Raw genomic sequence first — 15,069 nt, 5'->3', positions numbered from 1 at the left:
TCTGTTCACCTTCTCACATACCCCTTCTTACAACTTTGCTGCTCTTTTGAGCTGTTTTGGTGCGCTAGGGGAAATTATTCCAATTCAGTTCCTGAACACTAGCTAAAATAAGGTTAGAATTTACTTATTTCTCTATTAAGGTTTTGTATTTCTCTTAATACTAAAGCATTAAGTATCCTTTTTTCACATTAAGGATTTCATAGTACCTTCTTTGTAGATCTAGAATTATTTGCAGCATTCTTAGGACAAAAAAAAATGACCTTCTGCAGGTACAAAACAATGTGATTGTAGCTGATATATTTTTCCTGAAGCTGGCAATAATTTAAAGGACTTGCACAACCTTAGAAAGAAACAGAATACAATTATGCTTTACAACTTGTGAAGGCTAGAGATAGATCTTATTTTTTGTGTTCTGAAACAGCAAGGTAATATATATTGAATAATATTGAGGCTCTCTCTCCATATACATTTTGTTTCCTGTTACAGTACAATGTTCTATTATTTTCTGCTAGTCTTTTTTCCCCTAAAAATATTTAAGGAAAAAAGCATGCCAAAATTCTAGGCTTTTTTCCTTAATAATTGTCTTTATTTTTTAAATTTCATCAAAAGATTCCTACAGCCTTGACCTAAAAAACAAACAAACGAACAAAAAGCCAACAAAGTTGATAACACAACACCTATAGAAAATTGAAGAATTTAAAAGAATTAGACTGGTGAAATAGGGATGTTTTAAATATCCTGATGAGCAAGCTGTTTTTAATTTAATTTTCCTATTATAGAATGATGGACATTGGCTTTGATCCTGGATGTGGAGTCAAGCCGGCAGTTTCTGTAAAGGGAGCTATAAATTAAAAAACCCAGCATCACAAAAAAAAGTAGCCTCATAAAATGGAAAGAAATGTAGCCCAAGCCCATGGATCACTCTTGAAATGTTGAAATTATTCTAAAAATTAATTGGTCTATACAAAAATAGTAAAAGACATAATACTGTCAGACTACCTGCTTGTATACTTAGTAAGTGCAGCTACTGAGCAAACATAAATCTATATTCTATTTAAAACATTTTTATCTCTGTCTGATTTTGAGCCATCCTTGAATCATTATGAAATGAATAGATTGCATTCATGAAAAGATTTCAATACACTCTTATCTGTAAAGATGATAAGAATATATTCTGTAGCTATACTGATCACTGTTACAAAGTTGTCAAGGTAGATCATGGTTAAGATTGTATGCATGAAAAAATGCTTTAATTTTTTGTGTTCAGTTTTTTTTTTAATGTTAATGAAACATACCAAGGAATCAGTCTTGAAATATGAGCACTGTCCTGGGAAAATGTCCTAGGGTGATGTTATGGTGCTTGTATCCCCAATGTGTGTTCTGTGTATGTTTGATATTATGTTCTGTGCTTTCAGAACTGACTCTGAAAGTGAAGGTTTGTTTTGTTTGTTATCAGTTGGTTCACCTCCCACCGTGGTCTGCTGTCTAGAAGAACAGGGCTTTGCTTTGCTTGCTTTTGCTTGCTTGCTTGCTTGCTCTTGCTCCTGATTCTGCTTTTGCCTTTGCCTTTGCTTGTTGGCCCCTGGACTGTTTTTTAACTTTCCCTTTCTTGAATATCACTCCAACCTGCTCCGGACTGGGATCAGGGAAACACCAAGGAACACCAGGAGCCTGCGCTCTGTGATCTGCAGCAGCCATCCCCAGTGCCCAGAGCAATCCCCAGCACCCAGACCCGGGCGAACATTCTCCAAGAGAGACTTTCTGGATTTGTCATCTCTTCAGAGTGGTTGAAAGAGTTTTGTTGTCATCTGGTGTTGTTCATTTTTTCGGTGCTGGGGAGTGCTTTGTTTATTAAATAAACAGGGGTTTTTTTTCCACTTCTCTCTGAGAAAATTCTTTCCAAACCAGGTTGGTGGGGAGGGGCCATGGGGGTTTGTTTTCTGGGGGCTCCTTCCAGAGCTTTTCTCCCAGTCACATACATTGACCATGTTTGGTTGGTTGTTTTTTTTTGTTGTTGTTGTTGTTGTTGTGTTGTTTTTTTTTTTTTTTTTTTTTTTTTTTTTTTTTCTGAAGGCTAAAATAATTCAGATTATTTTGTTGTAGAATTAGGTGTGTATATAAATACATAAATAACTACTCTGTTGAGAAATTATTACCACATGGTGACCTAATACTTAACATAGCCATGTCTCAACAATAACTTCCAATCTGTAGAACTGTCTTAACTACATTTTAAGTGAATTATTTAAGACCAGGATAGGAATATTTTCAACATTTTGAGGCATATGAGTGTTTCAGTGCTGGGAGATGCAGAGCAGTCCTACTCGGGCATGTACAGTGCAGTGCAGAGAAGAATGTAGCAAGTGGAAGATTGCCCTTTCATATGTGTTTAATAAGATCTTTAGTGACTCTGGTTAAGACAAGAAAAAAAATCACTTCGGTTTTACTTATTTAGATCTTCAACTTTTTCTGTGTAGGTTAGATTATTAATATAATTTATGTAAGTTTTGGTGTCAGTTGATTTGTTCCATAGAAAACTAATGAAGTACCTTTTCCTTATAGTTTATGGTGAGCATATAAAAGAAACTGCATCAACAGGGATTTAATGAAATTTTGAGTATTGTGTTTTTTAAAATGCTATGATAAAACAACAGTATTTTAAAATTATTGCAAAAATGAATGCTAATAATGTACATAAAATATGGGTAGAATAATTGAAAGTTTTAAATTTAGTTTTTTAATTTGAGACCACCAGATAGGAACTTTGCAATAGTTTTTAAATTACATAAAAGCATGAGTATATACAAAATTTGAGAACACAAACAGATCAGTTCCTGTCTAATATCTCTTTTCTTAATAAGAAAATAATGCAATAAAAATTGTAGCATTTCTAAGTTCAGTGAAGTGCCAAAGCAAAATGCACAAAGATGTGTCTTATGTCTGTAAATACTTCAGTGTTACCAAGCACCCAAAATTGCAGAATTTTTCCTTATAGCCTGGAATGTGCACCTCCTGACATCTGACCTCAAAGTTTAACTTCCATATATGCTATATAATATAGCATATGTGATAGGAAAAAATATGTTAGGAAAAAATTCTTCCACAGAGCTTTACTTGACAGACACATTAATTGTCCTCAAGGGCAGAGCTGATGGGGTGCTGATTTTATATCTGGGGCCACAACACTGGCTTAATAACAGTAATGCCTTTTCTTTCACAGATGCTGTTTAATCCAGTGTAGTTTTAACCTACCAGAACCTTTATTGGTATATTTAATGAATCCAACCCTCTCTTACAATTTTAAAGTCATATATATTTTATTTCAGTAGCTGATTTTGAATGCACAGAGGGATCCATGTAACTACTTAGAATTTTCAGAATATTACCAGTAGGTGCTTTATCTTCTGTTCACACCAGTTTTTCTACTGTTACCAAAGACACCCTAAACCTCAACAAATTAGTCATTCTTTATGTTTTCTTCAACTGAGCTTTTTTAAAATTGTTGAATTGTGCATTACAATACATTAACAATAGATAAAAAAACTCTGGATTTGAGCTAAAATTAATGAAGAGAGGACATTGGGAGGGCTTTTTGCTTGTTTGGGTTTTGGTTTTTTGCTTGCTTGTTTTGGGAGGGTGTCAGTGGTTGTTGGGGTTTTGTTTTGTTTTGTTTTGTTTTTCTTAATTAAATGAAATCCTGTGCCAGGTCAATGGGATTTTTATTATTGCTGGAGTCAATGATACCACAGCTGGGAGGAAGACAACAGCTGCAGATGGGATTTTTGTTTGCTAGCTTATAGCCCTCTAATACTGAATATCTTTTTTTGCTATCAAAACCCAGTTTTATTCCATCTCAACTAAATGTTACTTTATCAGCCATTTTTCACTGTTGGTATCAAACTAACATAAAAGAAAATGATGAAAAAATATTAAAATTCCTTGATAATGGTTTGTCTGTTCAGCTTTTAAAACCCTGGATGTAGAACTCTGCATTCTAGATCACTTCTGAGTTTTTAGTAAATTGTGTTCCTGGCCCTAGTAAAAATACTGTCTATATTGTCACTTATTTTAATGCAACTTGGAAGATGTTGTGCCCATCTTTTACGTGGAGGGATTTCTATCAGTGAGAAAGTGTGATTATTTTTTCTTCTTTCAAGTAGTGTAAATATTTTATACTGTGCTTATGCGTCTTCTTGGCTGCAGACATTTTATGTTGTAAGGAAGTAGGTAAGCAGAGTGGGAAGGTGGCATCAAATGTGTTTCACAGATCAAGATTTAACTGGTAGTTATGTACTATTCACAGAAGGCTGAAGAAAAGCCAAGCTCTGAAAATCATTACAGGCAAACACATTTTATGAAGTACCAAATTTCTCATTTACCTAGAAAGAATGATGGCATATTTGTGAAGTGATCATGAATCAGCAGCTTTGTATATACAGGTGCATATTATGGTAATGATTTTTAAAATGGTTCTTCCTTTTCTTAAAGATTCAGCCACTTAAGAGTACATGAAAAAAGCTAGACCAATATGACTGCAAATAGCTTTCCTTCTTAATTACACAAAATGTGTAAGTATAATCAACAAGGGTAAGTATGGAGAATCCATATTTCTCACAACACCCTTCTTTAGCCTCATGTGCAAAGAAGTTCTGGTAGTAAGACTAAAAATGTCTGAGTTTCTGCAAAGCAATTAGAAATGTCTGTCAGAGAATATCAGCATGTCATGGATGAGGTTTGTGTTGAAGGATGATGTCTCCATGGGCAAAATTATTCAGTAACCAACTTTTAAATCATTGTAGAGAAGACAAATACATCTACTATCTGAAGAGGAGGCTTACCTTTTCACTTCTGATTTCTGTAATACCTTCTCACCTGCTGACTCAGAAATGAACTCTGCTTAAGACAAATGACTCAAAGGAATTTGAACTAGACCTGATATATATTTCCAAGATTTTTGAGCTGTGGATCAGACATTATTGTATTCAGATGTGACTTGATATTGGGTGTTGCACAGGATATATTGCTCTTTGGCACACCAATATATACAAGGCAATTCCACCTCAGAAGAAGAGTTACTTCACAGCAGCACCAGCATCTGACCTCTAGGCCCATGTGAAAAGGCTGGATCATTACTGTAGTGGCAATCATGTCTCTCCATCTTGAAAAATTAAGAGGTAAAACTGTTGTACAAATACCACTTTATTAGCATAATAATAATTTGTTCCTCAAATTAAGATGATGGTATTTTATTGCCATATTGGAGTAATATAATTTAATCTCCATACTACATGAAGTACATATGTATTAATACAAGATGATGGTGAACAAAGCAAAAATTTTAGGATAATATTCCACTGCTGCTCCAGCAACTCGGCAGGATGCCTCATCATGTGACATACAAGTAGCTACACTAATACATATGTAATTATAAAATTATTGATTCTAGAAGACAGTTGCTTTTTACCAGTCTTCACAAATGACATAAATGAAATTGAAGGACACTGTTCACCCACACTCCATTTGGAGATTTATTTTAATGAAGACGTAATGAAGCAGAACATTTTATGGATAGAAGATAATGATAGCAAATGACAAAATTATTTAGGAACTCAAATCTCTTGGTTGCACATTGAAATGGATGATTGGGTGAACACTAATTTAGAAAATGTTCAGCAAGTTTGAGGTAATATGTTAGCTTAGATAGCCAAAGATCTGAAGAGCAAAGTTGAGAAAGGCATTCAAATTTATTGGCTATGCAACTCAAAAATGAATTATAGGCATACGATCTAACCTTCTGGGACATTTCATGAGCTTGAAAAAGCTCAGTGCCCTTGGCATCCTTTCCAGGCAGAACTCAATAATCATTGTATTCTCAATTTGTTCCAAGGAGTTTTATCACAAGATTTGGAGCTTTAGTATGGTTTATGTCTAAGCCTCAGCTTTTTTAGTTGCTTGCACATATTAGAATAAAAACATCTAATTGTGAACTAGGATTCTACTCCAAAAGAGTCTGAAAAAACATGGAAAAATACAATGGTAATGCACTGTAAATGGTTCAAGGAATGAACTCATATTTTAAAATATTTTAAAATTTCAGTTTGTCTGATACCTAGCCTTTTTTCCAGTTCTTGAAGGGAGCCTGCAAGAAAGATGGAGACAGACATTTTACAAGAGCATGTAGTGACAGGACAAGGCTGAATGGCTTCAAACCTCAAGATACCAGGTTTATATTAGACATTAGGGTTCTTTACTGTGAGTGTGGGAAGACACAGGAACAGGATGTCTAGAGAAATAGTTGATGCCCCATCCCTTGAGGTGTTCAAGTCCAGGCTGGATGGAGTTCTGAGTGAACTGGTCCACTGGAAGGTTTCCCTGTCTATGGCAGGGGAATTGGAATTAGATGATCTTAACCTTCCTGCCAAGCAAAACCATTCTCTGATTCTAAATCTAGTCTCTTCTACCATTCGCCCTTGTTCTTTCACCACATGCCCTTGTAAAAAGTCCTTCTCTGGCTTTTTTGTAGATCCCTTTTTGATGAAGGCTTTCCTTGAGCCTTTTCCAGGCTGGAAAACTCAAACTATCTCATCATGTCCCAGCATGTCTTCATAAGAGGTGTTCCAGCCCCCTGGTCACCATTGTGGCCACTCACTTCAACAGGTCCATGTCCTTATTATGTTGGGGTCCCCAGAGTTGGATCCAGTACTATAGACTGGGTCTCACAAGAGTGGAATAGAAGGGCAGAAATAGCTCCCTCAACCTGCATGTCACACTTCTTGTGCTGCAGCCCAGGACATGGTTGACTTCCTGGGCTGCAAGCTCACTTTGCTAGGTCATGTCAAGCTTCTTATCAAAAAACAGTTCTTGTCCTCAGGGAAGTTCTTCATCCATTCATTACTAGCCTGTATCTGTGTTTGGGATGACCCAACACAGGTACTTGTATCTGACCTTGCTTATTGTAAATGCAGGCGAATCCAATGGGAAGAAATTATGATGTTTGACTCAATTCAGAAGGCTGAATGATTTCTTTATTATAACTATGGCTAAAATACATTAATATACTATATAAAAATGAAGAGACTAAAACTACATACTACTTTTTCTAACTGTCTCTAACACAACTCGTGACCCTCTCTTGAGAGTTCAGACACAGGTGGATTGGATTGGCCACCAGGCTCAAACAATCTTCACCAGAATCCAATCAAGTACTCACTCCAGGTAAACAATTCTCTAAACACATTCCACATAGGAAAAACAAGGAGCAGAAATAGAAATTGTTTTGTCTTTCATTTCTCTCTGTGCATCTCTATGAAAAATCCTGAGAGGGAGAGAAATGTGCTTGCCACACTTGTTGAATTTCCAGAGTTTTGCACAGGCCCACCTCTCCAGCCTGTCCAGATCCCTCTGGATGGCATCCCTGCCCTCCAGTGCATCAGCCACCCACAGACTGGTGTCATCAGCAGACTTGCTGAGGTTGTTTCCACTGCTGGTGCCACTGCCATGGATATTATATAGCATTGGTCCCCTGAGGAATGCCACTCATCACATCAAGCTGTTCCCACAATTCTCTGAGGGCTATCATCCAGCCAATTCCTTATCCATCTAGTGTTCCACCCACCAAATTTATGTCTCTCCAGTATAGAGACAAGGATGTCATGTGTGACAGTGTCAAATGCTTTGCACAAGTCCAGGTAAATGATGTCAGTGGTTCCTCCCTCATCCACCAATGTTATAATTCTTCACAAAAGACCTCCAAACTTGTCAGGCAAAATTTGCCCTTAATGAAATCATGCGGGCTGTCACCAATCAGCTCCCTGTACCTCCATTCCAGAAGGATATTCTACATGACCTTGCCAGGCACTGAGATGAGAGTGATAGGCCTATGGTTCCCTGGGTCTACCTTATTTTCCTTTTTAAAAATGGGATTATATTTCTGCTTTACAATTCAGTGGATTGCCACAACTTCTCAAATATGATAGACAGCTTAGCCACTTCCTCCATCAATTACTTCAGAATCTGCAGCTGTATCTCATCAGGTTTATCTCAAAATCCACTCGACCCTTGGAGCTTTCATTCTGTGTATCCTTTCTTGATGCTTTGAAACCTCTTCTGAGAGAGACATCATTTCTGCAAGAGCTGGGAAATGAAAGCTGTCAAAAGATATATTAACCCAGGAAGAGCTCCATGGTTTACCATATCTCCACACAGATGAAGTGCTGGCTGACAAATTACAGCCCTCCCTGAACTGCAATTAAATGTATGCCAAAATTTTTAGCTGCAAGAAATAAGTTGGTGTTATAAAAATCCCATGGTTTGGAGTCAGTCTTATTCTGAGACTTGAAGCTTAGCCTTTGATCTTTAGTTCAAACTGCATGGGAAGTCATAGGCCAAGTTTTCATAGTTGCAGGAAAGCCTTAGACAGCCAAGTATCTGTCTCAGTGCATTAACTGCAGAAAAAGCCAGCTAGGAACAAGGCGGGGAAATGAAAGCAGTGTAGTGCAGAGGAGCCAGGTGAATGCTCAGCCAATGTGGGAAGTAAATCTCATACACAGCTGTTAGTATACAAGAGACAATATTTTAGTGCAAATTATGCAAGCAGTTTGAACAGTAATTGGTCATTATTTCAATATATCATGGGAGAGATGTTGTTGATAATAGTTCATAGAAGACACAGTACTTACACAGTCATTCTTAGTGTCATCTTTTCTAACTTTTGACTAATTTAGTCCTATTTATGCCTTCTAGTGCTTCAGTTTGTGCTGGTTTAAAACTCAGGTGAAAAATTAAACTCATTGCACCTGCCCCCTTTTACCCCTGGCCCTTCTGATAATGGGGAAACTAGGAGAGATTATGAAATTTATTGGAATCACAACTTACTGAAACAATCGCAATAATCACAACAGTATTAGTAACAAAGAGTGCACAAGAGGGAGAGAGAGGAGAGAGTTTTGCCCACAAAAAAAGTATTCACCAAACATCTGCCTGGGCACCAATCAGCACAATCTCTAAACACAGGCAAAATAGAAACCATCACCACATGGCACCCAGCAAAACAGAGGCAGCATGCCAGGGAGGGTCCTGTGGCTCAACCTCCTCCCCCCCAGTCCAGAAACAATGGAAAACAGGGACAAAACAAAATCTGGAAAGCTACTTTTTCCAAATAAGGAGCTGTGGTGCAGAGACGCTCACTCTGGTGGTGGCAGCAGTGCTGGTGCAGGCTCTTTCTCTCTCTCCCCACCACAGCAGCAGTAGTGGTGTGGGTACAGGGGCTCTCTCTGCAACTGTGGTGGCAGCAGCAGAGTGGCAGCCAGCAGCTCCAGCATGCTGGCTCCAATGGCTACAACAGTTGTGATGCCAGCTCTATCCTGGTGCCCAGCAGCAGTGCAGTCGAATCTGCACTGGCAATCTGGGACACACCATTCTATGTGCCCTGGTCAAAGATGGTGCCACTTCTGTTTCTGTCTGTAGTGTTTTTCCTACACCCCTCCAGCGGTGATGTGGGTGGTATGGAATACACAGCACTGAAAGCTTCATCCTCTTGTCCCTGTACCCAGGACAGACTTCTTAGGCCTTACGATTCTTACTTATTAGCAGGGGTGTAACTATCAGCAGGGGTGTAAGGGAACAGTTAGAGGTAAGCATTTCTAGTTAATTAATTGCAGTAGCCAATGGAGAAGACTTGAATCTATGCTTCAGTCTTCCTGGTGATTAGCTTCTTAGAAATTGTTTAGCTGTATATCAGTAAACTGCGTAGTAGGACACAGAATTAAAACCATAAGAAATCACCTTATAATTTTTTTTTAGGCTTTATAATTAATTAATTTTTTTAACACAATATTGTCATGGAAATGCTGCTGGGCTTGAAGCAGCTGGCTTTTACAGCCTGACAGAAACTTGTGGTCATCAGTGGTAAGCAGGACTTCAACCAATGCTTCTACCAAGTTTTATAATTAAGTTTATGCAGGGTATTTTAAGCAAAATTTCACTGTTCTGATAGAAATGTCCTGTAAGAACAAACAAGTCTTTCTGAAAATAGCCTTTGGAGAGGCAAAATCTCCTGAGAAATAGCCGTGGAAACTTTGTCATTCAAAAGGACATAAAGTCCCTCTATGCATCAGGACTTAACTGCAGTACAGCAGATTTGCATGGTAAGGTTTCTGACTGATGAAATATGAAAGTATTTTAACAAGTGAGCAGGTTACTTTGTGCTGTGCTAGCAAAAGGACTTCATGGAAATGACCCCACACTGCTGGTCAGTATCAGGAGCCTGCAGAAGGCAGCTCTTTCCCACGGCAGCAGCAGAAAGTATTCAAGAAGCAATCTGTACATAAATTCAGATAGATCAGTGCATCCCCTTACTTGTGTCCTCTTTTCACCTGCTAAAGAACAGAGAGCACATGGGGTCAAATGTGTAGCAGAATATTTTATTTCAAGTTAGTAAATTCAGTTGTAGGTTCACTTTAGAATTTTCAGCGATGTCTCTAGCACCCCAGGTTCTCTCTATCTAGAGATCATACAAAGAGATGAATATGGTTGTTCTCATGTAATCAACCAGTAGGAAGGAGTCAAAGCAGGAGTCACAAAATAGAAATCACGTTGTATAATCTTCACAGTGTTAACTGACAGTGGGTTACTTCTTTTCATCTAATGTATCTGTGGGATATTCAGTTTGTGTCATCTGTAATCTAAATAAATTCTGACTACATTTAAATTCTGTTACTTTCAGATCGTGACCATTTTCTTGAAAATGAAAATACATTCTACACTGAAAACAAAAATTTAATAGCAGGTATAGGGTCTGTTATAGCACTGTTTTTCCCAGTCCCAAATTTTGTGAATGTGAAAGTCAGCAGTAGTTAATTTTACTGGGACACCATCACAAGCCAGTGAGTAATGTAAGATTTTTTTTTTTTGGTAGAGTCTGTATGTTGAAAATAACCATCTAAAAATTTCTTCCTCTGAGGTGAAAGAGTATTTGGATAATTTGGGGCTGATAATCCTTTCTACCAGCTTATTACATTGCCTTTACAGGAAGGAAAGAAGATACATACAGGGAGACATTTGCCCAGTAAAATAATTTTCAGTGGTGTGTTGGTCACTCAGTTTTCAGATCTAATGGCATAATACATCTTCATGAGTTGCAGGAAACAGCAAAGAATTCAACCTGGACAAATCAAGGCACAAAATCTCAGAACATGAGATATTTGAGTGTATGGACTATGACATACAGAATTACAAAATCAGCTAATTTGGAAAAAAACATTTGAGATTATCCAGTCCAGCCTACTAAACACTATCTTGTCAACTAGACCATGTGACTGAGTGCCATATTTATTTTTTTAACCATCTCCAGGGACAGTGAAACCTCCTTGTCCCTGGGTAGCCCATTCCAATGTTTATTACCCTTTGTGTGAAGAAGTGCCTCTTAATGTCCAACCTAAACTTCCTTTGAGAAGTTTAAGGCTATGTCCTCTTCTAATATTCATAGCTGCCTAGGAGAAAAGGCTGCCTCCCACCTGGCTACAACCTCCTTTCACGGAGTTGTAGAGAGTAATAAAGCCACCCCTGATACTCCTTTCCAGGCTAAATGATCTCATCTTCCTCAGGCACTCCTTACAGGACAAACATTTCAGACTCCTCACCAATTTCACTGCCCTTCTATGGACTTATTTCACCACCTTCAATGTCCTTCCCGAATTGAGGGAACCAGACCTGAGCACCGGATTTGAGGTATGGCCTCACCAGTGCTGAGTACAGGGGACAATCCCTGCCCTGCTCCTGCTGGCCACTCTGTTGCTGGCACAGCCCAGGATGCCATTGTCCCTGTTGGCCACCTGGGCACTGCTGGCTCATGCTCAGCTGCTGTCACCAGCACCCCCAGGGCCTTTTCCTGTGGGCAGCTCTGCAGCCACTCTGCCCCAGCCTGTGGCACTGCCTGGGGCTGCTGTGACCCAGGGGCAGGACCAGCACTGGCCTTGTTGTACCTCACACCACTGGCCTTGGCCATGATCCAGCCTGTGCAGATCCCTCTGCAGAGCCCTCCTGCCCCCCAGCAGATCAGCACTCCCACCCAGCTTGCTGCCATCCATGAACTTCTAACGGTAGACTCAAACCTCTCATTCAGATCACTGATAAAGATAGTAAACAGGACTGGGTCAAATACTATTTCCTAAGGGACAGCACCAGTGATGAGACCAAATGTGCTTCACTGAAGGGATCAGTTAAATTCTGAACATCTGTATAGTGAAATTGCCCTAACTGGGCAGTTTCAAGAACTTTTTCTCATGTAACATCTACTGAATGGAGTAAGCAGTCACACTTTTCTTTTCTTTTGTGTTTGTTTGGTTTTGTTTTGTTTTTCTTTTTTTTTAATTTTTCCTTTTCTTTTTCCTTTTTTGCATATATTTCTCTCAGTTTGAAAAAACTCCACACAATTAAACCAACACATAAATTATCCTGAAGAAGCCATTTTTTTGGCAATGTAGTTTGCAAGTCATAGTCTGAAGAGTTTTTCCAATTACCATTGTATGTCACTTTAGTTGTGAGTTGATGCTGGAAGTCTGTTGTTTGAAGTTTTCCTGAATTCTACAAAATATAACATAACATGACATAACATAACATAACATAACATAACATAACATAACATAACATAACATAACATAACATAATATAAAATAACATAATATAACATAATACAATATCATATCATATCATATCATATCATATCAATCATATCATATCATATATCATATCAATCATATCAACATATAATAACACTATATAATTAATATAATATAATTATGTATATGTATATTGGGACCCTTTTTTGGTTCAAATTTAAGTCTGGACAAAAGAAATCTCTATAATAAACAGCAAGAATAGTCCTTAAATGGTTAGGTTTTCCTATGCTACTTTATTTCTTGCTATTTCCCTAAATCACTTTGCTTGTATAATTTATTTTGCTGAATAAAAATAATCCAATGATAGTAAAATAATTTCAATGTTTTTGTGCAAGCATGAGATTTGTATCACCTTTTTTAAGAGCTGTCATGACTTCTGATAAGCTGACTTCTGATTGCTTACGTTACTCCATATTGCGGAATGGTACACTAATAATTCAGTTTCTTGGAATGATAAGTAGTTGGAAAATAGGCACCCAACTGGAAATAGTTCAAAAGTGATTAGGTTTTGTGCTCTCAGCAGTAAGTAGATTGATTTGGTTTTGCTCAAGCTATGTTTGCCTTTGACTTCCTCATCTTCAGCACTTTGAAAACTCAGGTTCAGTATAAGATGGATGCTCCACATCAAACTTTGGAAATGTTAGCCTCATAATAATGTCTTGATCCATTTTTGAAAGCAGTGAGGATCATCTTTAATGCTGTATTTTTCTCATTTCATCCACCCATGCCTGTTCGTTGTGCTTTCATTTGTTGCTTTTGTTTGCATGTGTGGTAGTTTTCCAGCATGGTTTGCATTGTGCACTTGGATCTGCAGGCTAAGCATGATGTATATATTTCTCTGTCATACTCTCTCTTTGTGACCAGTGGAAATGTTCTTTTATCACTGAGCACTCATTTCACCTCTCTGCAATGCAACAGAGCTTACACAAGCAGTTGTTATACTAATGCTGTTCCAAAAATTAATTGCTGAGGGATTCATATTTAAAAGGAAATATTTTCATCCAAGCATTTTAGAGACAAGGTAGTCTCTAAATAATAGTAATAATAATTACTATTATTCTGCTCTCCTTTTGTGCCTGCGCGAGACACTTGTCAAAGGTCTAGAAAGCCTTCAATGATACAGTGTAAAATTCTTTATTCAGGGACACCTGAGAAAGATCTTGAGTATTCATTTATATTATAAGCCATATCTGAATTTATTTAAGGTGATACTGGATATCTTGCATTTGACAAGATAGGAACATTACAGAGAGTTTGAATTATGGAGGAGTTTATTTTCACAGAATGGTGCTTTCTTGCCCCTTTTTATTCACTTTTGATCCACTTTGTTTTGGAAAGAAAGAGAATCTGACCATTAATTACTTGTGGGTTCAGTTAACAAGTACTTGAAAATGGGATCTGATTTTGGTAGAAGATCTGATGTCACTTGTATGTGCTCCAGACTTGAAAAAAGGAGGACAAGTGAGAGGAAATTATGTTGTGACTAATGAGTCAGTCATCTTACTCTTGTCAGGTATATGAACTATCAACCTTCTTACAAGACCTTGGCAATCAGGCTGACATTAACTCTGAAGTCATTACTGTGTCTATAATCTGTAGGTATTTAAAATGGAGTCATTGTACAATCTATGTACCATTGGTAAGAAACATTCTTCCATATTTTCCATGTATGGGAAAATCCCTAGATTTCAGAAATAGATCTCTTTGTAGAAATACACAATCCACACCAAAAAGAAAAAAAACACTCTGACTCATTTTAGATTTTCCTTCCCACAGTCCTCCACACAGTGAGAAAAATCAGGTTCGGTCTAAGTTGGCTATTTTTCAGGTAAGTGCAAGTTATCATATGCTGCTGAAACAGAATTTTTCCTTGAAACTCTGTTAGGGAAAGGTGGTACTGAAGGTGTGCCCAGAGGCCATGATCAATATTCACAGAGTAAGGTGTGTGCTGTCAGCAGGTGGGAAATTATTGTGCTTTGAACTTCTATAGAATTCTAGATGATGTTCCTGAAAAAAGGCAAATTTTATGTGTTTGCAATCAGCATAAGTAAGCACAACCTTAGAAAAGCAGTGAAAAGGACTTTGTTGGGGTTTTTTTCAGCTTATTCATCAATTCCCTCTCCTAGTTTAATCAAAAGACTACAAAAACTATCAAGACTGGATGTGGCACTCAGTGCCATGGTTTAGTTGAGGAGGTGTTACATTGCAGGTAGGACTTGATGATTTAAAAAGGTCTTTTCCAACCTAGTTCATTGGGTGGTTCTGTGATTCTGTAAAAAGACTCCACATCTACATTTTTATATTACTGTGTCTCTTTTTTGAGATGTAAGCAGAAAAGGTATCATGAGCTCCTGAGTACATTTTACTGAACAGTTTTTATTTCTTTGAAAAA

Source organism: Lonchura striata, chromosome Z (genome assembly GCF_046129695.1).
Source record: "Lonchura striata isolate bLonStr1 chromosome Z, bLonStr1.mat, whole genome shotgun sequence".
NCBI classification, from domain to species: domain Eukaryota; kingdom Metazoa; phylum Chordata; class Aves; order Passeriformes; family Estrildidae; genus Lonchura; species Lonchura striata.
Note: the sequence above shows the minus strand (reverse complement) of the source record.